Source organism: Dendrobates tinctorius, unplaced genomic scaffold (genome assembly GCF_039654945.1).
Source record: "Dendrobates tinctorius isolate UK_male_01 unplaced genomic scaffold, ASM3965494v1 ptg000193l, whole genome shotgun sequence".
NCBI classification, from domain to species: Eukaryota; Metazoa; Chordata; class Amphibia; order Anura; family Dendrobatidae; genus Dendrobates; species Dendrobates tinctorius.
The window spans coordinates 1,383,640-1,406,468 of record NW_027361860.1 but is presented as its reverse complement, the minus strand read 5'-3'; the positions used below and the strand labels follow the sequence as shown (position 1 = coordinate 1,406,468).

The 22,829-nt window shown below is 45.0% G+C and overlaps 1 long non-coding RNA gene, 1 other non-coding gene and 1 pseudogene across 2 annotated transcripts in view; 1 reads left to right on the top strand and 2 right to left on the bottom strand.

Annotated features, from left to right (window-relative positions):
* The window catches only part of LOC141055990 (uncharacterized), a 303,731-nt gene that overhangs the window by 243,979 nt on the left and 36,923 nt on the right, over positions 1-22,829 (top strand). The window lies entirely within an intron of this gene.
* LOC141055988 (guanine nucleotide-binding protein G(q) subunit alpha-like) lies at positions 12,907-19,991 on the bottom strand (annotated as a pseudogene).
* LOC141056025 (small nucleolar RNA SNORA5) lies at positions 16,934-17,051 on the bottom strand. Its single transcript, XR_012221567.1, has one exon. It is a non-coding gene; the product is annotated as a small nucleolar RNA SNORA5 (small nucleolar RNA).

Here is a 22,829-nt window from a genome sequence, read left to right as displayed (position 1 = left end):
TTCTTCAGCTCCTCATTCCAACCGACTCCTGCCCTAAAGATGTCTTCCCAGGCTGAGTCACCACATTTTCCTTCCCCTGTACTGGCCCAGTGCAATGATGTCCAGTGGCTGTAGATAATGTGGGCTGCAGCTGCCTTGCATTGTGTAGCAGCCGAGCGGTCCGGGGGCCTATAACCCATTTGAAATTTTAGGCACCCAGGCCCCATCTGACTTAACTTCCTAAAACTCCTGTCTTGCCTCCCAGCAGCCCCTCCTATTTTTACCCCCTACAAACTAGCTATAACCTATTCTAACTGTGCACACTAGTATGCCCCCATATAGTGGCCCCCAAAGGGACTACTTACCCATAGTTATGAGAACTATAACACTAAGGTTCCCCCCCCCCTCTAATGTCTGAAGGGTGCACTTTACTTTCCCTATCTTACACAGTATTACATTACAGGAACATAACGCATATACAACATTGTACATAAAATGCATGGGTGGACATATTGCATGTGCAGCCTGTGCGGTTGCATCGGGGCCCGGAGGTGGAGGGGGGCTCCTGCAGGGTGGCTAATAATGAGGGCAATCTGGCTTATCTGGCCCCAAGGCTCCGGTGGGCACCTGGCCAGATTGCTCTCATAGGCGGCAGGCAGGTAGTGATCCCTGCAGCTCCACTGCCTACAAGAGAAAATAGGAGCGGAGCTGCAGGGATCTGTCCTGCTTCCTGTCTGACTCAGTGCGGCTGGATGACTTCATTAAGCGCAGCAGTGTCAGAGAGGAAGCTGCCAAGACGGCGATGGTTCAGCTGTGAGAACATCCAGAGAGATGCTGTATGTGTGTATAGAGATGAGTGGTGGTGTGTGTGCATGTGTAGCGCGGCAGGGGAATGTGCAGATCAGTGAATAAGGGATGGCAATATACTTAACGGCGACTATGTAATATATGAGTGTGTGTATGTAATGTATATTATAGCTTTGTCATCATAAAAGGAAGGGGCCCAGACACATTTCTTGCCCAGGGGCCCCAAGCTGTCAGTGTCCACCCCTGATAAAATGTTAATACTGAAGAGTGTGGCGGGACCATTGACCATGCGGAGTAATACATATTTTATATGTAGCAGTAACACCGAGTATTAATGACATAACAGTATCATATGTAAACAGTTACACATTAATAACAATTATGGGAGCAGAACAAGTAATCCTGTCACCCCCTTACACTAGTCACATGTTCTCACCAGCAGCCATTGTACAGAGTGGAGAATGTGCAATCTGTGAGTTTATAAAGTGTCAACTATATAAGAAGTAACACAACAATGTCCTTAACACATCTGATAAAATAGATTAATGTGCCTGACCTCAAACTTATTCTGCAGCCAACAATAGACACTGTAATACAGCAGCCACAAGAGTGCAACATTTTCAATAACTAGTTTGCTAAATTTTTTATTTCTAGGTCATAAATGTATGAATTTAAGAGAAGTAACTAGCAACTAGCCGCAAAAGGAGGACAAGTTCTAAATGTACGGAGAAAAAAGAAAATACACATTACATATCTTTACAAAAGCACCCAACCCTACCTAAAGCTAATTTTTTATTCTCCAGGCACATGGGACAGTAAAAGCATTTTCTTATAACCACTTTGTCATCTCTTTTGATATTTACGCATGCTAAGTGAAACCATGATTTGCATAAGGAACATTCCACCATATGTTCATGTGCTTATGAATGGGTATGAGATGAAGGGGCATGCATTTCAAAAAAGGAAAAATACAGTAGGAGGGATAGGTGTATGTAGGACCCAGGAGTTGTCCCCAAGTATAATCTGTCCTACCTACCAGTGGAGGTTGGCACCCTAGGATAGAAAATAAGAATGGCACCCCCACTGCTCGCCAGCTCACCCTAGTCTAACCATAGGTGACCCTGAGTCATGTAAAGACCTGAACAATAGAGGAACAATATACCAAAGGTATATGTTGTGACTTGTTGAAAACGGCCCCATATCCATGATTGGATCCATAAAAAATTTCACAAAACCATAAGTGAGGGTCTCATTAAGGCTTAAGTGTCTGTCCTGAGTTGAAAAATCCATTTTGTGTCACACTGTAATAAGGCCCGATCCCTATCTCCCCCGCTTCTTGTTAAATTGATTGTCAATCACCATGAATTTTAATTCAGTTTATTCCATGATGCTTTGTATTCATGTGTCTGGCAAAAGGGGTCTCCTTTTTCAGAGCTATATCTCTTAAATGTTTACCACTCGTCTTCAGAACTAACATTTCATTTTGCCTATGTATTAAAGGCCAAATGGACAAACTGCTCTATATCACCCATTTTGACAATAGATAAAATGAAAAATTTGGTGTTCATGACCATTGACATTACTCCAGAATTTCGATCCTGTTAGAATGACCGGACATGCCACACAGCCACTACATCTATATTCAATATTTCATCCAAATATACCCCTACATAGTGACAAATACTACTAACTCCTGAGACGATTAGTCATCCCTTTTAAAGGTGTTAAACCTTTGTGGACTTTGGAGAGACAAAAGAATGTTGACATGACGGGATATTGTGGAAAAAGAAAATCACTCGTTCTTTGTTTGGATCCTTTTCCAACATCTTTAGAGTTTCCATTTCGTGTATAGAAAGACTGTTTTCTACTTTTGGTTCTGTCTTCAAGTATCTCTAGATACCTAGTTAACAATTCTGTAGAAAGGTCAATAGGAGATTAATCACCTTATAATGGAGGCATTTTTTTACTTTTCTCCTTTAGTTTTGTAAATGGTCCCACACCCAATGAGTCCAGAGTGGAGTCCGCCAAACCAAAAAGAGACCTGACATCAGAAGGGAGTCAGGGATATTCATATCCGGACAAATAGTTATCCTCTTTATGAAGTATTTTCTCCACCTCAACTTTGTCACAAAGAGGTGGAGGTCTTTTATATTTTCAAATAGTTGCAAATCCGAAGTCAGAATAAAATTAAATCCCGTATTTAAAACCTGTATCTCTAAGTCACTTAATTTTTCTTGAAGACAGGTTAGTCATTTGTGGGGCACATGAAGAGGTTAATTGTTGTTGGGGCCCGGTCTGTTCCTTAGTAAGTAATCCCAGTCTTAAAAAAGGGCTGCTTCCTGGTCTTTCCTTAAACCGTCCTCTCTGGTTGCCTTGTCCCCTTTGTCTCCCTCTAGCAGTCTTGGCACATGTGTCAGCATCTGATAAGTGTCTGTTGATGAAATGTCAGTTTCAAAGTCTCTAGGAGGATATGTTATTAGGAGCTTGATAAGCCTTGTTTTCTTTAAATTCCTCACAAAATTACAATGTTTACGTTCTTTTGGATGAAATTGGTATTTTTCAATGGAATTTTGTAATGCAGTCTCAATGTAAAATCATTTTCTCCTGAGAATTTGTTTCAATTTGATCCTTGAGTTTATTGTTCAAGGACAACAAAGTTTGTTTTTTTTTTTCTCCCCCTCTTCTAGGAGAAGATTCATAAATCTCAAGGTGCTTAATGTTGCTTCCTTTTCTCACTGTTCACTTAAAGTGGAGTTTCTATATCGGAAGCCAGGTTGTACATTGTAAAAATGGCACTCAGCTTGGCTTTATGGTGATGAAATTTTATTCCAGGAGTAGTACACAGTAGTAAAGGTTTTGGTCAGATAAGTGACCTTCTTCACTGTACTAGGTAAGGCCTCTTTCACACATCAGGTTTTCGCGATCCGGCGCTTTTGACAGAAACCGGATCCGGCGAAATGCAATGCCGGATCCGGTTTCCCCCCCATTGACTTGCATTTTCGCCGGATCGCGCCGGATGGCCATGCGTTTCATCCGGTTTTCGCCGGATCCGGCAATGTGTCGCGATCCGGCGTCTGGAAAAAACGTCTACTGTAACGTTTTTTGTCTCCGGCGAAAAAGCCGGACACGCCGGATCCGGCGCGTCCAGCTTTTTCACACAATGAAAGCCTATGAGCGCCGCAATGTGCCGGATCCGGTTTTTTGGTCTGAGCATGCTCAGTAGCTCTGCCCACAGGAGATATATAAAAGCAAGACAATGGGACCCTCAGCCACACCCAACATGCCACCCAAGCCAAGAACCAGGAGCAGGAGAAGGCAGCAGACATCTGCAGCAGCAGCACCATCAGCACCACCCCAAATGGAGCAGCAAATGGAACATGCTGAGGAGGGGAGTCCAGCAGCAGATGAGACAGTAATTATCAAATCCCCCATTCCTCCAAACTAGGGCCCTGGAATATCAAGATATTCATTGGCCCTTTGTTTCTCTTTATTCAACAGCCGCCAAAGAGATGCAGCAGCAGCAGAAATGGCATCACTGGCAGCAGCAGCAGCAATACCCACAGCCATGGAGTCTGGCCATCAACAGGACAGCACATCTTCTTCTGTGAGCCCTCCCTCGCATCGTCAGCGTTTGACGGTAAGTTTTTATTTCCAAAATCCATCATCTCTGTAATATATGTCTATTCATTGACTTTTATTTCAAAACAGGAATCACAAGATGAAGAGGAGCTCCCAGAAGAAGAAGGAAGGGGTGGACAGACACCTGGAGTGGGCTCACAATTGGTAAGTTTTTTGCATCAAACGCAGAAACACAACATCACACTACACACAACACATAGAAAACAATGTTCTGCAGACCACACACAGCAAACAAATGCCTACATCCAAAGACATAACATTTTTTGTTTTCTTCTCTAGTCTTCCCAATCTGGTGCTCGGCCAAGAGGTCCTCGCAGTGCCTCCCAGGGTCGTCGGCGACAGCAACGCGGCGGTCACCAGCGTGTAAGTATAAATATTTTTGCTTTGTTTTTTTGCACTTTTTATTTCATTTCTTTTGTGGAGGCTAATTATGTTATTTTTGTCTTTTTCTTTAACAGCCTTCACAGCGTGCTCCCGACTCTGACGGTGAGGATGGAGGGATTGATGTGGACTGCCTCATCGATCTCGTCAGAGAAAGGGAGCCGCTCTGGAATATGGCTGACCGCCGCCACGCTGACCTGATCATTACCCGACGACTCTGGGAGGAAATCTGTTCTCTCCTTGTGGGCCGCTGGGAGGACATCGAAGCTCGGGCCCAGATTAAAGAGCGTAAGTATATACAGTACAGGTTGCTTGATGTAAACCAGTGTTTCCCGAACTCCAGTCCTCGTGGTCCCCACGGATCATGTGTTCAGGATTTCTATTTACTATGGAAATCCTGAAAACATGACCCCTGGGGACCATGAGGACTGGAGTTTGTGAAACACTGATGTTGTATACTAACCACTCCTTTCTCGTTTCAGGGAACAGAATTGTGAATCGGTGGCGGTCTGTGAGGGATCGTTTCAAGAAGGAGTTCAATAAAGAGATGCGGGCCCCGAGTGGATCTGGAGGACGCAGGAGCAAGTACAAGTACGCACAAGCCCTGTCGTTCCTCCGGGAAACAATGCTCACCAGAAGGTAAATATTACACACCACATGTGAAAAAAATGTTAGATGTAACTTTTTTTTTCAGCCAGGGCCATACCATGTCAGTATTTTAATTGTTTTTTTTACTCTTTATTACACAGCACGGTGAGCAGCACTCGGGAGCCTGCACGATTGGACCCTTCTGAGGCGATCCCTGAGGAGACCGGCACCGAGGGACACTTCGACCGCCCTGGTACATCTGCACCTTCCCAGCCTTCCCACACATTCGACCCATCTGTCCCATCCACCAGCACAGGAGCATCGTGGCCGCCTACATTACATGAAGCTGCTGGTGAGGAGATCGCTTTCCCTTTACCCCACCCTTCTGCCCCTGCCACCTCTAGTACACCTGCGGGTACTGGGCGGCAGAGGGGTCAGGAAAAGAGTTATGCGCAAGAGTTCTTGCATCTGAATGCATCTTTCCAGAACTGTCTCAAAGTCTTGTCAGAGCAAATCTCCGCAGGCTTTCAGCAGATCAACTCCAGCATTCTGGAGGTGAAGACACTTCTGCAAACCATGCATTCAGAAGCAAGATCTTCGCCAAACCACACCTTTTTCAGGTCTGTTGTGGAGCGCATGGCAACACTATCTCCTACCCAGCAGATGCATGTAATGCATTCGTGCCACGGTGCTCTACAGCAGGTTACCTCCCAACCTCCACCTCCCACCACTGTAGTTCCTCCACCTGCACCCCCTCCAGCCACTTTCCATCCTCCCCCCTCCTATTACATCTGCACCCCCTCCAGCCACTTTCCATCCTCCCCCTCCTATTACATCTGCACCCCCTCCAGCCACTTTCCATCCTCCCCCTCCTATTACATACCAGCAACCTCACCAGTACCAGCAACCTCCCCAGTACCAGACATCTCCCCACTTCCAGCAACCTTCCCCGTACCAAACTCCTTCCCCGTACCAAACTCCTTCCCCGTACCAAACTCCTTCCCCGTACCAAACTCCTTCCCCGTACCAAACTCCTTCCCCGTACCAAACTCCTTCCCCGTACCAAACTCCTTCCCCGTACCACACTCCTTCCCCGTACCACACTCCTTCCCCGTACCACACTCCTTCCCCGTACCACACTCCTTCCCCGTACCACACTCCTTCCCCGTACCACACTCCTTCCCCGTACCACACTCCTTCCCCGTACCACACTCCTTCCCCGTACCACACTCCTTCCCCGTACCACACTCCTTCCCCGTACCACACTCCTTCCCCGTACCACACTCCTTCCCCGTACCACACTCCTTCCCCGTACCACACTCCTTCCCCGTACCACACTCCTTCCCCGTACCACACTCCTTCCCCGTACCACACTCCTTCCCCGTACCACTTTCCATCAACATCATCTGCTCCTACAGTCCCTGCCCAACCCTCCACTCCACCGCCCACCACCTCTAACTGTTCCTTCCCCACCACGATCCCAGTCCTCTCTCCACACACCCAGTGTCGAAGTGTCCCGCAGCCCCTCCAGCAGTATTTCCACCCCACAGTACACAGATTTGTAATGTGTGTTTTTTGTAATAAAAATGCCCATTGGGTTTAAAACCTTTATTAAAAAAGTTTTTTGCACTTTAAAAACATTTTACAGAAAAAAAAAAAAATTTAAATAAAAGTTAAATTATCGTTTCACAATGGTTGTCTGTCATTTCTTTCTGCGGCGAACTATGTTTTAAAAAAAGGTTAAATACAGGGTATTTCAAAGGTAAAAAGGTATTCAAAACCAGGTATATAACTGTGGGTAAATTTTAGCTTTTTGCCACAGTTGTGTTCCTGGTTGTGTTTGAAGCAAAGTATTTCACCTAAAAAGTTGTGTTTATTGTTGGTGATTTCCTACCAATGTACACAACTTTTGTTAAAAGGTGAAATACTTTGCATAAAACACAACCAGGTACACACCTGTGGCCTAAAGGTAAAAATAGTAAGACCATGACAAGATAGCCAACTTTGGTTGGCAAAGGTATATACTGTTGGTCCAGAAGGTACACAAGTTTAGGGCACAAATCTTTCACACTCTGTCACCTCAAGGCAGAGTACACTGGGATGACAAAGTATAGTGGAAAATTGTCCCTGAAACCGTCACAGAACTTCTAGTGGTAATATTTCCAATGACAACATCCATCTTCGCCAGTAACCTGCTCTTCTCTCCAACCTGCACTTTCTTCTCTACAACCTGTCAAAGAAGGGCTGTAGGAACATGCTATATCTAGTTTTCCAGTAGCCAATCCTGTTCGGAAGGCCACAAGGGTCAATTTTAAAAACCGGATCCAGCGTAATCCGTCGAAAAACGGATAGAAAAACGGAAGAACCGGATGAGACGGATCCGGTTTTGTCTGTCAAGAACAAGACGGATCCGGCAGAAAACCGGATCCGGCACTTCAGGTTTTACAAAACATTTGCCGGATCCGGCATTCCGGCACGACGCCGGATCGCGCCTGACGCCGAAAACCTGATGTGTGAAAGTAGCCTAAACATACATATGTATAAATGTCATCAAGAACATCAAAAATCCAATAATGGTAACATCATAGCAAATGATGGTTCCTGGATGATCATGGACACACATGAGTTGAGACTCTGCAAAAAGCTGAATGAAGGTAAAACTTATGAGCTGTATGATCTCCTGGATCACCCTGGCTTTATCCTCATGCAGTCTAAGGACCAGGTTACTGCGAGCAATACAGCCAGGAAGGACCTTATGGAGGGAAAAGCAGCCATCTCCAATAAGACCACCACCAGGATATTCAAACTGCTGCAAGAATCTGGTATCAAGACAGCATTTGTGACTATGTGCTGTGCAACTGGTTTCATTGCCACTCCGAGATGATCCCTATAGAGTGGGTGTGCAGGAGAATAGCCAGCTGCTCCTTCCTGAATAGAAATCCTGGGGGTACCAGAAGGATATAAATTTTATCCCCCTAAAGTGGACATGTTTTTTCAAGGATGATGCCAATAATGACCCTCAATGGTCTGAAGAGCAGCTGATTGCAAACAAACTAAGCTGTGCTGGCCTTGTGATTGGCCAGGCAGAGGTGGACATGATGAACCATTCCACAGTGGTCATCTTTGATATTCTGGGAAAAAAACATGGACAACACAAGACTGCACCCAAGTGAATATGAAGATTGTTTGGTGTGGCTGTGACCAAAAAGAAATTGTCTTCGCTGACGTGATTGATGACTCGTGGCATCTATGGCCCTCAGGTGGTGAGACCTAGCAGAAGGATGAACAGACTTGGCGCGAAAAGTGAAAAACTGAGTGGGTTGCAGACAAAGTGGCGTTACTGGTGACCTAGTGATAGCTAAGGATGGGTTGTTGTGTTGATGGGGTCAATTTCTGACCTAATCCACTGTGAAAAGATTAAGAAATCTGTGCAAATTATGGCATCCTGTGTGAACTGAGGGTGATGTCTGATGACAAAGGACCTGATGAGACTGCCTGTTTGTTGGGCTCTCCAGGCATATGATGTGACTGTCACAGAGCCGTAACTCATGCAGCTGCGGTGCCGAGCCGCTGATTATTGGGAGCGCTCCAGGTTCCCGATGCAGCTATTTGGAAACCGCTTAAGCTATTTGGATAAGCCTTAGTGATGGGCGCGCACTAAAATGCTCGGGTGCTCGTTGGTTGGGTCAAGCAAATTGGAATACTTGGGTGCTTAACCCAAGTAATGAGCCCAATGTAAGTCTAAGGGATAACTAAGAACTTTTTCCATGACCCCCCCCCGGGTGGTTTTAGGGCCTAAAAATATTAAATCAATAAAAACTGTGTGCAACTAACATGGGATCATCATGGGGAATACCCCTGGAAGCATTTCTGTCTCCCAGGTCACAGCTGTGAACAATGTTAGTCTTATGCCACTTTTGCAGGCACACAAACATTCAAAAACGAAACCAAAATGGATTTTCCTGGGAAATATGTTAAGGATCATCCTTTCAGGGGTAATGATTTGTATGTAAGACATAATAAATAGCCCAAGTGATGGAGGAACATTTTTGCTTTGGGTTATGTTCACACATAGCGTTTTTGATGCGCTTTTCAACTTTAGCATTGCTTTCGACCAAGACAAATGCATTCACTGGGAAATGCCATTTGAGGGAGAGGAGACACAAACGGGAGATGGTAGATAATGCTGCTTGTGTATGGTGCAGCCATTAGTAGAAGATGGGGTGTGTTCCCATAGTGCTCCAGAAAGTAGAATTCAGAAATGCAAATTTTGTTCTTCGCTCACCTTCACTTGTCTTGGCAGTACTATGCATTGGTTTGGCTGATTTGCACATGGTTAGTGATGGGACAGGCTCCTTTAGTCAAATTTGGTACTGTTCAAGAAGCTTCTTGAAGGGTTCATCTTTATCAAGTTGCTCTCCTGCATTGATTCCGTCTTCAACTTCATCTTGTTCCTGGTCCTCTCTCTTCTGTCCACTGTCTCTTCTTAATCACTGTAGATTATTATTATTATTTATTGTTATAGCGCCATTTATTCCATGGTGCTTTACATGTAAGGAGGGGTATACATAAAAGCAAGTACAATAATCTTGAACAATACAAGTCATAACTGGTACAGGAGGAGAGAAGACCCTGCCCGCGAGGGCTCACAATCTACAAGGGATCGGTGAGAATACAGTAGGCGAGGGTAGAGCTGGTCGTGCAGCGGTTTGGTCGATCGGTGGTTACTGCAGGTTGTAGGCTTGTCGGAAGAGGTGGGTCTTCAGGCTCTTTTTGAAGGTTTCAATGGTAGATGAGAGTCTGACATGTTGTGGTAGAGAGTTCCAGAGTAGGGGTGATGCGCGAGAGAAATCTTGTATGCGATTGTGGGAAGAGGAGATAAGAGGGGAGTGGAGAAGGAGATCTTGTGAGGATCGGAGGTTGCGTGCGGGAAAGTACCGGGAGACGAGGTCACAGATGTATGGAGGAGACCGGTTGTGGATGGCTTTGTATGTCATGGTTAGGGTTTTGTACTGGAGTCTCTGGGCAATGGGGAGCCAGTGAAGGGATTGACAGAGGGGAGAAGCTGGGGAATAGCGGGGGGACAGGTGGATTAGTCGGGCAGCAGAGTCTGTGGAACTAGACAGACAAGTTAGTTAACTTACACTCTCAATGGTAGTGATAACTAAAACTAATTGACCAAACATTTTCCATAATGTCACTGCTTATTTCCGCTTCTATGAAGATGGGTGGCAGGGCTGCCTGTGGCTGGAGGTGAGACTTGCCTTTAGCTAACTCCTCTATCACCCAATATTGTTGATGAACTTCAGATGGGAGATTCCTTCTTGCTGATGGGTACAGTTGATGTAAGTTTCAGCATGTTCTCTATCTTCCTCAAAGGTTTTCACGTGCTATTTGGTAAAATAGCTCTTGCCTCTTTTGCACTCACCAAAAGTTGTTGAAATCTAAAGATAAAATACATTATTAGTGCTAGTGACTACCACACAAGTAAGCACACAATTCCTACTATTCAAGCCACATGTCATTGTCCTCAGTTCTAATCCTCAAATCCCAATTCAGACCATCCTGTCATGAAGCACAGGCAATCGCTACCTCTTGGTGTACAATTGTTAGTGGAAGTCAGGTCCAGCTTCTTGGTGCAGTTGAACATTTACTGCTATTTCAATATATGCAATAGTGCAACACACACACACACACACACACACACACACACACCCCTACTGCTGTCCTATGCATTTTGACTCTTAGACTAAGGGCCCGGTCACACACAGCGATGCACTAGCAATCCCAACAACAATATGACCTTGTCAAGATCGCTGGTGTGTCGCTACATGATTGCTGGTGAGCTGCCAAACAGGCAGCTAAACCAGCGATCAGCACCAGCGACACGGGGGTAAGAAGCGACGCACGTCACTTAGTTACCCACTGTATACCATAGTTACCAGCGCGCTGGTGCAGGGAGCTTGTAACCAAGGTACACATCGGATTTCTAAGCGGTGCGCGGCACTTAGAAACCCTCTGTTTACCTTAGTTACCAGCACCTGCTCGCTGATCGCTGGTCTACTGCCTGTCACACGCAGCGTGCTGGCCAGCGGGAGACCAGCGATCAAAAAATGTCCTGGCCATTCCAGGATGATCAGCGATAACTGGCAGGGGGGACGGTTGCTGGTAAGTGTCACACACAGCGATCTCGTAGGTGAGATCGCTGTTGCGTCACAAAACTTGTGACTCAGCAGTGATCTCGCTAGCAAGATCGTGGTGTGACGGGAGCTTAAGACTTCATAAGAGTCCAAACACACAGGCTGGCAAGAGGGGTCTGTTTGCTGTGATATACTGGAATATGTATTGAAACAGCAATAAATTAGCAACTGCACCTAGAAGCTGGACATGTCTTCTCAACGTTTCCTACTGTTCACTCACTTCTCATGGAGCTTTTCCAAGTCCTTCCCAGAATGTGTAATGGGTTGTCCTTTTATTGTCCCCCCAAAAAAATGGTTAACCATCTTTGAATTCTTCAGCTGAGTTGGTCGGATAAACTTGAAGTATGTTTCGAATAGTTATTAAATAAAAATTGTGTGAGAATTTGCTTAGCAACTAAACATAGAACAAAGTGAATATATTGATTTACACTTAAACACATCTTCCTGCCAGGGCTGTATTTAGAGTTTATGCTGCCCTAGGCACTTAGTGCTGCCTCCCCCATTGGTGAGTGTGAGTAATGCAGACCCTGTCGTCAGTGAGTTGGGCTTCTGTCAAATCAACAATTTTTGGCATTTGTGGCAGATCCAGTAGTTTTTCCACATCTGCCACATAATGGATCACTTACGGCAAACACTGCATTTGGCCTCATTCATTCCCTTTGGGACTTGCAGACATGTGTGACACTTGCAGTTTTGCCGTGATCTGGCAAATGTGGTACTTGCAGCAATGGAAAAATAACACTGCTCGAGAATGATTGAGGCTGGATCTATGTGTATATGCCCATATAGCGCTTTCAAAGACCATTCCAGCAATGTTTTTACACGTTCAGTCTATTCATCAGAAATCGGTTTGCATACATATTCAAATGAGGGAGTAGATCTGTTGCTCCAGCTCTATACCCGCTCGGTGCCATCTCTTCCTGATCGATTTTGCAGCTCTCTTTTCCAGAAGGAAACACATCATAGAGGCTGTCAGTGAAGCAAAAGCAGGTAGCACTCTGCGGGAAATAGAGCTGGAGTGATAGAAGGTTAAGATCCACCACAGTCGTTAGGCATAATTTATATATCAAATGAAATGCTGATTACTGAATAAAGGGAGAAAGGGGCTGACCATATAAAGGTATTTAATGAGTTTGTCTTTAAAAGAGCTACATGCACATATATAAGGCTTGGACGGGTTAAATCCTGCAGACTGCCTCTAAATAAACACATTGGAACATAGTGTATAAGTATGGTAAAATAGCAGTCCTTATTCCATGAGGCACTACAACTCCTTCAACTGATCAATGCTGATGTCAATATTGATAGCCTATTATAAGGATAGGATGAGTGAAGACTTCTGAAACCACGGATATGTGATAATCATCCTAAATGGTGCTTGGTGCTCTTCCATCCGGTTCTCATTATCAGACTCCATGAGCACCTGATCATATTCACTAAGAGCTACAAGGAACATTATGGAGGTGTATCCACTTCCTCCCTTCTCATTGCTGCCCTCCTATGTCCACCATTCTGAAGACGACGCTTTGTAAATCAAATGGATATTCGATGATTCCTGTTGTGGGCACATCTTGTGGAGACGGTAGATATCCATGATCTGTAATACGGTCCAGGTCATTTAGATAATATTTTGTGGAATGAGACAGCTTATATTCCCATCTCCTATCATAGCATTCTTGTATGCCAGGGTCATTCCATAAATATTATATTGCATCTACATAAGAGTTCTCGCATGAGCACACCTTCTCTATATCAACTTCCCGAATTAACAGTGCATGGCCCTTGTTTTGGTCATACTTGTATGGATTTTTAAGTGTCTACATTGCCCGAATCATAAGCAAAAGGTACTGTCACACTTAGCGATGCACCAGCGATCCCGACCAGCGATATGACGCGGTCAGGATCGCTGGTGCATTGCTAAGTGGTCGCTGGTGAGCTGCCACACAGGCAGATCTCACCAGCGACATAGCAGGGGTCGGGGGTCGCTACATACCTGTCAGACGAGGCGATCCTGATGTCCTCCCGCCCGCGTCCACGCATCGCTCGTGTCCACAGAAGGAAGCAGACGACGAGGAACAGCCCAGGACGTTCTCGCGCGATCAGCAATAACCAGCGGGGGAGCCGTCGGAGGTAAGTATCAGACATAGCAATATCGCTAGCAATATCTCTAGAACGTCACAAAAACCAGTGACGTTATTGCGATATTGCTAGCGATATAGCATAGTGTGACAGGCCCTTTAGTGAAGGCCCTCTTATCTTCATCAGAGTAGCCAGATCCATGGATAATCCTCATATGCTTGACTAGCTGTTCCCAGCCAGCTAACGCTCGGCACGCTCATTGCTATCTAACGCTGCTGGTGATTAAACTAAAATAAATGACAACATTCAATAGCGCTTACGCAGGTGGTAAATCAAATTAAAATGAAGTTAATAACAATAATCATTAAAAATCTGAATAATACGGATACATTTTATTCACAGTGGAAAATCAAAAACAAACTGGATTCAGCAAGATGTGTTTTTTATTCATTCCAGCATCTAAACAAATTTCATAACGAAACATAAATTAAGTTAAAATTTCTCTGTAAACACAATTAAATGTATAGTCCTTTTCATCATTTTCAAAGATCTTTCCTTGACTTCTACCAGGTACAATTTGAACTGAAAGACCTGTACAACTTGTTACTCTAGAGAATGCATTGTATAATTGACCATGTGTGAATACAGGGTCAGGTAGGAGAACGCCAATCTTATCGAATGTTTGTCCTTGCGACTTTGTAATTGTCATTGAATAAGCCAGACAAAGTGGGAATTGTTTTCTTGTTAACTTAAACGGGATATCGCAATTTTCGCTGTTGTCCAATGGTATTCTTGGAATGAGAACCTTTTTGACCATGACGCTCCCCAGAAAAAATACTGCAGTCGATGAGATTTGTGCCAAGAGTTTCTACAATTAATCGAGTACCATTGCACAGTTCTTTCTTTTGATTTAGATTGCAGAGTAGCATGACACAGCAGCCTTTCTTAAGGTTCAGCATATGAGGAGGGAGGCCCATAAGAGTTAGGGAATGTACAAATTTTATGGGGTACTGAGCTCTTCTGTCTCACAGGATGAAATATTGTCGACACTGAAGTATGATTTAGTCTGACCTCTAAGCATGTTCAACACATGTTCATTGATTGTCAGCGTGTCAGTTTTTAGGGCATAGTACTGCTCTGGAAGAAAGATCAGCAGGAGTGAGAGTTCAGGTCATTCCCAAATATGCTCGTCACGACGTCATGAGTCAGAATGTCTTTGCTCAGCTTCACAAAATCCACCAGATTCCCAACTTCAACTCCTGATCCAACAGTTAGGAGCCACTCACAAAATTCAACGTCATCAGGATTGACTCGCATGTTCCTGATTAATTTCAGTTCCTTGAAGGATTTCCAGACTGGACTGCTCTTGACACGCGCCTCTACAATACTAACGTGATATCCATGAAGTACAACTGGAGCTTGCTGACAAAAATCTCCTCCAGCAACAATCGGGATCCCACCAAAAGGTTCTTCATTGTGAAGAAGAATATGTAAGCTTCTATCAACGGCATTGAAAAGATGAACGTGAGAGATTGAAATTTCATCCCATATGATAAGTTTAGTATCCTGAAGCTCTCGGCAGACTGAGGTTCTTTCGTTAATACTTGATGTTACGAACATTCAGATGAATGTATGTAATACCTCTTTTTTGAAATTCAATGACGTAGGTGTATGCCTTTACTTGTCCCATCACTCCACTTTTTGCAGTCAAGTCGTTTTAGTAACTGTTGCAGCTTTAAGTGGAATATGGTAGATACCAAATCTGGGCAGTCTATTGCTGTTTCATGTTGTAAAAGGCCGGACTGAATTTCTTCCCTCTTTGAGGGAAATGAACATAATAAATGAACATAATAAATGAACATAATAAATAAATCTGGCTTTCCAAATTTTGCTACCAAGGTCATCGCATCTTGGTAATTCTGTGTCATGGCACGTTTTCCACTGGTAAAAGAGGGAAGTATGAAGATGCGACCTGGTCTCAGATCTTGTTGTTCAGCCCTACTGTTGATATGATCCATAAGCCCGACATATAATTCTACTGTGTTTCTTTTGGTTTTGTCTGTTCCTGTCCATTCACTGCGCTTCAATGTTTAGGCATCAATTATGTATTGTCAGCTTGCCAGAATGTAACAGCGGGTTGAATGATTTTCGATCCTGAAGGCGGTACGCATAGAATTCCCTCAACACATTTGTGTGTTTTTTTTTTTTTGTTTTTTTTTCTTGTTCCCCTGCATCGTGACTGATATCTTCCTGTTCTTCATTGTCACCTTCCTCCATTTCATGACTTTTCCTTTTTGTCCTTTTTGCAGTTCTCCCTTGCTTCCGTATTCCAAGTTGCCAGCTGTGTTCACCATGTGGAAAGAAGAGTGGATACACCATTGGATCACAGTTTGGGCTATGGTACAGAATATTCTGCAGTCCTCGCTGCCCAATGGGATGAACGACATTCTCTTTTGATCGGTGGCTCCCATCGGAGACAAACACAGCTGCAACTTAATTGGCTGTCGGCAAGTTGTATCGGCGAGGGTTGTGTTGTCTATCCTTGGATATAATCATTTTGATTTTATGCTGGTCGTAGCCACGCTGATCAATCAAATCCTTCATCTTGAAAGCCTGAGCAAATGGGTTGATATCTCTGAGTAAACAGTCAATAGTATTCTTTATGTCCCTCTTGCAGCCTTCATTTTGCTTGTTTAATCGTTGAATGTTTGCATACTCAGGATCCAATATGTAGAGTTGTGAATATGAAGGAGTATCAGATCTAAAAGCACAAATTTATTTTTAATTATTAAAAAAGAGTAGGAATGAATTAAAAATGTATGTTTAATTGTATTCAGGTCTTTTACCTTAGAGAAGTTGATGTACAGTGGGTACACTTGTCCGTGAATGACACACGGGTGGGCCTCCGGAAAATTTCATTGACTGAAATCCAAAGGATGCAAAAGCACTGTTGTACTTTCTGATGCTCTTTCTAAAATGTTTTGCCTCGTTCGTATCTTCAGCTAACCATGCTTCAAACTGCTGAGGATATTAACCGCTTCCCGACCGCCCACTGTAGATAAACGTTGGCGCTTGCTGGGTTTTGCGCCCCCCCCGGACCCCCACATACCTTATAATGCGGGGATCCCGGTGCACAATGCATGCTGGGACCCCCGACATCATCAAGACCTGATTGGTTCAGGTCCTGATGACGTCAGCGTCACAGCAGCCAATGAGAGCGCTCGCTGGGAAAGCTGCTTGTTTCCTGGCGATCTCACTCATAGTAACGCCACTTCTCCTCTGATCTCACAATGACAGATGATCAGAGGTGAAGCAGCGTTACTGTGTGACTAGATCGCTGCCTGGCACAGCTGTGCCAGGCAGCGATTTTGTCACATAGTAACACTACTTCTCCTCTGATCTCACACTGACAGATGATCAGAGGTGAAGTGGCGTTACTATGAGTCAGATCGCATGGCAGCGATCTTGTCACAAAAAGAAAAAAGTAAAGAAAAAAAAAAGCAGTTACACGGGTTAGGGCTAGGGCTGGGATTAAGGTTATGGGTGTGTTGGTGTTAGGTTTGTGGTTAGGGCTGAGATTAGGGTTAGGGGTGTGTTGGGGTTAGGGTTGGAATTAGAATTGGGGGGGTTTCCACTGTTTAGGTACATCAGGGGCTCTGTAAATGCAATATGATGCCCGCAGACCATTCCTTCAAAGTCTGCATTTCAGAACGTCACTACTTCCCTTCCGAGCCCCACCGTGTGCCCAAACAGTAGTTTTCTCCCACATATGGGGTACCAGCGTACTCAGGACAAATTGGACAACAACTCTTAGGGTCCAATTTCTCCTGTTACCCTTGTGAAAATAAAAATTGGGGGCTAAAAGTTCATTTTTGTGGATAAAAAAATGATTTTTTTTTTTTATTTTCATGCCTCTACATTATAAACTTTACTCAAACACTTGGGGGTTCAAAGTGCTCACCTCACATCTAGATAAGTTCCTTTGGGGGGTCTAGTTTCCAAAATGAGGTCACATGTGGGGGGTTTCCACTGTTTAGGTACATCAGGGGCTCTGCAAACGCGACATGACACCCGCAGACCATTCCATCAAAGTCTGCATTTCAGAACGTCACTACTTCCCTTCCGAGCCCCACCGTGTGCCCAAACAGTAGTTTTCTTCCACATATGGGGTACCAGTGTACTCGGAACAAATTGGACAGCAACTTTTGGGGTCCAATTTCTCCGGTTACCCTTGTGAAAATAAGAAATTGGGGGCTAAAAGATCATTTTAAGGAAAAAAAATGATTTTTTATTTTCATGGCTCTACATTATAAACTTCTGTGAAGCACTTGGGGGTTCAAAGTGTTCACGACACATCTAGATAAGTTCTTTAAGGGGTCTAGTTACCAAAATGGGGTCACTTGAGGGGGGTTTCCACTGTTTAGGTGCATCAGGGGCTCTCCAAATGCGACATGGCATCCGATCTCAATTCCAGCCAATTCTGCATTGAAAAAGTCAAACGGCACTCCTTCCATTCTGAGCTCTGCCGTGTGCTCAAACAGTGGTTTAGCCCCACATACGGGGTATTGGCGTATTCGGGAGATATTGCACAAAAATTGTGGTTCATTTTCTCTTTTTACACTTGTGAAAATAAAAATGGTTTTGAAGTAAAATGTTTGTGAAAAAAAGTTAAATGTTTATTTTTTCCTTCCATATTCCATTCATTCATGTGAAGCACCTGAAGGGTTAATAAACTTCTTGAATGTGGTTTTGAGTACATTGAGAGGTGCAGTTTTTAGAATGGTGTCACTTTTGGGTATTTTCTGTCAGTTTGACCCCCCAAACTCACTTCAAATGTGAGGTGGTCCCTAAAAAAAATGATGTTGCAAATTTTGTTGTAAAAATGAGAAATCGTTGGTCAACTTTTAACCCTTATAACTTCCTAAAAAAAAAAAAATGTTTCCAAAATTGTGCTGATGTAAAGTAGACATGTGGGAAATGTTATTTATTAATTATTTTGTGCGATATCATGCTCTGATTTAAGGGCATAAAAATTAAAAGTTTGAAAATTGCAAAATTTTCGCCTAATTTTTTTTTTTTTTTAACAAATAAGCGCAGGTCATATCTAAAATTTTTTACCACCATCATGAAGTACAATATGTCATGAGAAAACAATGTCAGAATCAGTAGGATCCGTTGAAGCGTTCTAGAGTTATGACCTCATAAAGTGACACTGGTCAGAATTGAAAAAATTGGCTTGGTCACGAAGGCAAAAACAGGCACAGGTGCGAAGGGGTTAAGTTATTTCACGTAAGTGTATGGTACCACTTCTGCAGCACGACGCAAACTTGGCCCTGTGTAATTTTTCTTTCCAAAAGTGCGATGCACCGCAATCACTGCACATAATGACTCGCTTTCGCACATGGTGTTCACTGGGTTTATTCTCTGGATTTCTTGCTGCATACCTCGAAGGTGGTGGCATTTTACGTTGACGGGCATTGTTGTTTTAAACTTCCGCAGGTGTCAAATTCCTTCGTTGACGCTGGTTATATACATCAGCTTCCCTTCTTTCTGTCACTCGGTTGATATAAACCTTGTGATATCTCTGTCCTTATCAATCTGCTCAGGTGTTCGTTGTTGATAACCAATCCTACGATTTTGTCGATAGTGTTGTTGTCGAGCAGCTACTGCATTGTTTTCCGGATTTTTCCTGCGGCCTGTGAGATGGATCTGGCGACTCTTCTTGGCTCATTTTGCTTGGGAGAATGCGGATGCAATTAAATGTACGTTTACCTTGGCTGAAGTGGTTGAATTACATAGAAAGGAAGTGCTGCGTGTGGTAATGTGGGGGGACGCTGCCTCATGTGGTAATGTGGGGGGACGCTGCCTCGTGTGGTAATGTGGGGGGACGCTGCCTCATGTGGTAATGTGGTAGGGGGGCAGGATTGTGTGGTAATCCTGCCCCCCACCCCATTACCACACACAATCCTGCCCCACACCACATAATCCTGCCCCCCACCACACTGTTTGGTAATGTGGTGGGGGGGCGGGATTGTGTGGTAATGTGGGGGGGCAGGATTATGTGTGGTGGTGGGGGGCGGGATTGTGTGTGGTAATGGGGTGGGGGCGGAGCTACTGTTCAGGGGCGGGATAGCGAGTAATCACGATGCGCTATATATATGCACTTTTTAACCTTTCCCTAGTGTCCAGCAGCAGCTTCAGCTCCCGGCAGTCATCCCTCTTGTCTCGGCAGAGCTGCCTCTCGATCTCATCGTTGATCCACCAAGCTTCCTTTGCCTCCTCACTAAGGCAGCACGCCATGATGGACTCCAGAGTCATGTCTCCTGACTGGTGGTGGTGTTGCTGGAAAGAGTCAGACCCCCCCCACCCAGCAAGTCACAGACCTGCTTCTCCTTGTAAGAAGGGGGATTGCTGTGCAGATTAGGGGGAGACAGACTGAGACGGGAGATCCCTTTAAATATATACATTGGAACATAGTGTATAAGTATGGTAAAATAGCAGTCCTTATTCCATGAAACTCTACAACTCCTTAGGTCAACTGATCAATGCTGATGTCAATATTGATGGCCTATTATAAGGATAGGATACCAATATTAAATCCTCCAATAAATCAATTAAAAACAGATGTTTAGTGCATATGATGTGCATAAAAAGAGCTAATACACAATGCTGCCAGCAAAAATATTACTGCATAGCTATTATGGCAGCACCATGGCTCTGTGGTTAGCACTGTATATAGTGGCTCAGTAGTCAGCGCAACAACTTTGTAGCACTGGGGTCTGGGGTTCAAATCCCACAGAGGATTACACTTGTAAAGAGCTTATATGTTCTCTCAGTGTTTGTGTGGGTTTCCTATCGCACTCCAAAGGCCTACTAATAGGATGTTTAGATTGTGAGCCCCAATGGGGACAGTGTTGTATGTAAAGCACTGTGGAGTACAAGGGAACCTGTCACCTCATTTTGCCGCTATAAGCTGCCGCTACTGGCTTTCGGTGCTTATCTACAGCATTCTAGAATGCTGGCATATAGCATTACAGAATGCTGTAGATAAACCCCTAAAGGCGGTGGCCGCAGCTTGTGGTAGAAAATGGAGGTGACAGGTTCCCTTTCAAATGATAAATCTTTTATGGATACACAAATATAAAAACAATTGCAGGTAAAGGCAGATCGCACTCACCGGTCTTGTGCAAAAATTCCACTCTTTATTGGCAACTGTTAAAACATCATGACCAGGAGAGTGAGGATAGGAGTATGCGAGTGCTGACAATGGCTTTTTTGCGCTCAATAGCGCTTCTACGGGTCAGTGAATGAAAGGATGCGATGAGCTGAAATACCCCATCACAAACTCCTCCTTGCAAACCTGCATCCACAATATCATGAAATACATACAAATTGATTAAAAACAATATATAACAAGCATATGAACATACAAATATCTGCACCTGAGTGGGAGAATCATTGCACAGAAATCAAATGATATAAAAAAAAAACTTATGCTTAAGGATTTTTCTTTCAAATTTTTTTCCCAAAACTCTTTCATTTCCAAGCAAACAGTTTTTTCAAAAATCTTTTACTGTTGACTTTTTTCAATTTCCACATGGAAGATGCATGCAATGCCTCCACTATGTATAAGACTATAAAAAGATTGACATATCCACCATATCATTGAAGCCAATAGGTCCCATAGTGCTGGCACGCAAAATCCACCTCACTTCCCATCTATGTAAAAGCTTATGTACACTACCTCCCTGTGGAGGCAAAACAACCTTTATTCGGACTCCCATGACAGCACCACGAGAGAGGGGATCCGCCCTATAGGAACAGGAAACCTACAGATACAAAAGGGCAGCACCTCTCCCACGCATCAGTTGGTTTCCTGTTCCTGAGGGGACGGGATCCTACAGAAGATTTGGATCCCAGGCCGGCCAGCCGACACCGGTAGCGAGGGGGTCTCCTACCTCGGCCTGGTTCGGATTTCCTGGAAGACGCCACGGTGGCCCAGGATGGGTGTCACGGCGGTGGCGTGGACAGCAGGGAGCGGCGTCCGGAGGATGTCCGTCTCCAGGAATTTAGCCGCCGCCGGTAAGTATACCCCCCCAGGGATTTCCGGCTCCGGCGGCGCACATGGGTTGGCAGCGCTGTGCAGGGGGCTGCGACCGGGCGCTGCTCCGGAGCTCCCGGGCATCCCGCGGGGCTTCCGGCGTTTCCGGGGTAGCGGTGACGTCAGGGGGCGGGCGGAGGAGGCGCTTCCGGGTCAGCGCGCCACTGCGCATGCGCGGCGATTCCAAGATGGCGGCGCCCATCGGAAACACCGATGGCGCGAGTTCGGGCGCCAGCTGGGGTAGGGAGCTCCATTAAGGGGGGGGAGGGGCGCGGCATGGATACTGCTGACCGGAGGAGGGGGTATTTAGGCGGGACCCGGGCAGGGTTCCTTGCCTTGGCCACATTACTACATGCAGCAGTGTGCAGCAGCAGCAGTAGTGGTAATGGAAAGCGATCGAGAGCAGCAGCAGAAGCAAGGGCAGCAGCGGCAAACATCACTGCTGCCCCTGGATGACCTTCGGCAGGTCAAACAGAAAAAGAAAGGGTCCCGTGACAGTAATGCGGGACGAAGTGACCAGTCCACTCGTAAGAGCTCCTCCAGGCAGACAGGAGCATCGACCGAAAGAAATCCCCCTCGTTCTCCGGTACTTGATTGTGGCACTGGTAAGTGATCTTCGTGAAAGTTCACTCAGTGATGGGACCCCCCTTCTGTGTTTTTCTTTTCTAGGGAAAGAAAGCTACAAGTAAAAATAAGCATAGGGAATGCGCACTCTGTGCATGCCCATTACCGGATGCGTGCCTCAAAAGATTGTGCCCCCCTTGTATTCAGCAGACGGTGGCAGATGAGTCGCCTGCAGTAGCGGCGAGTTTGAGAGACATTGTCAGGGTAGAAATGAGGGAAACCCTAAAGTCCTTGTCTCAGCCGCAAAGTCTAAGGGGCGAGGTCCCGGCGGAATCTGATTCCTCGGTAGAGTGGAGAAAAAGCAGAGACTCCCAGGCTTCATCTCCCTCGTCCTCCTCAGGAGAAGAGGACTCGGGGCGATTTTGTCTGCCTCTTGACCGGGTAGACAAGCTAGTCAAAGCAGTCAGAGGGACAATGGAGGTAGAGGAGCC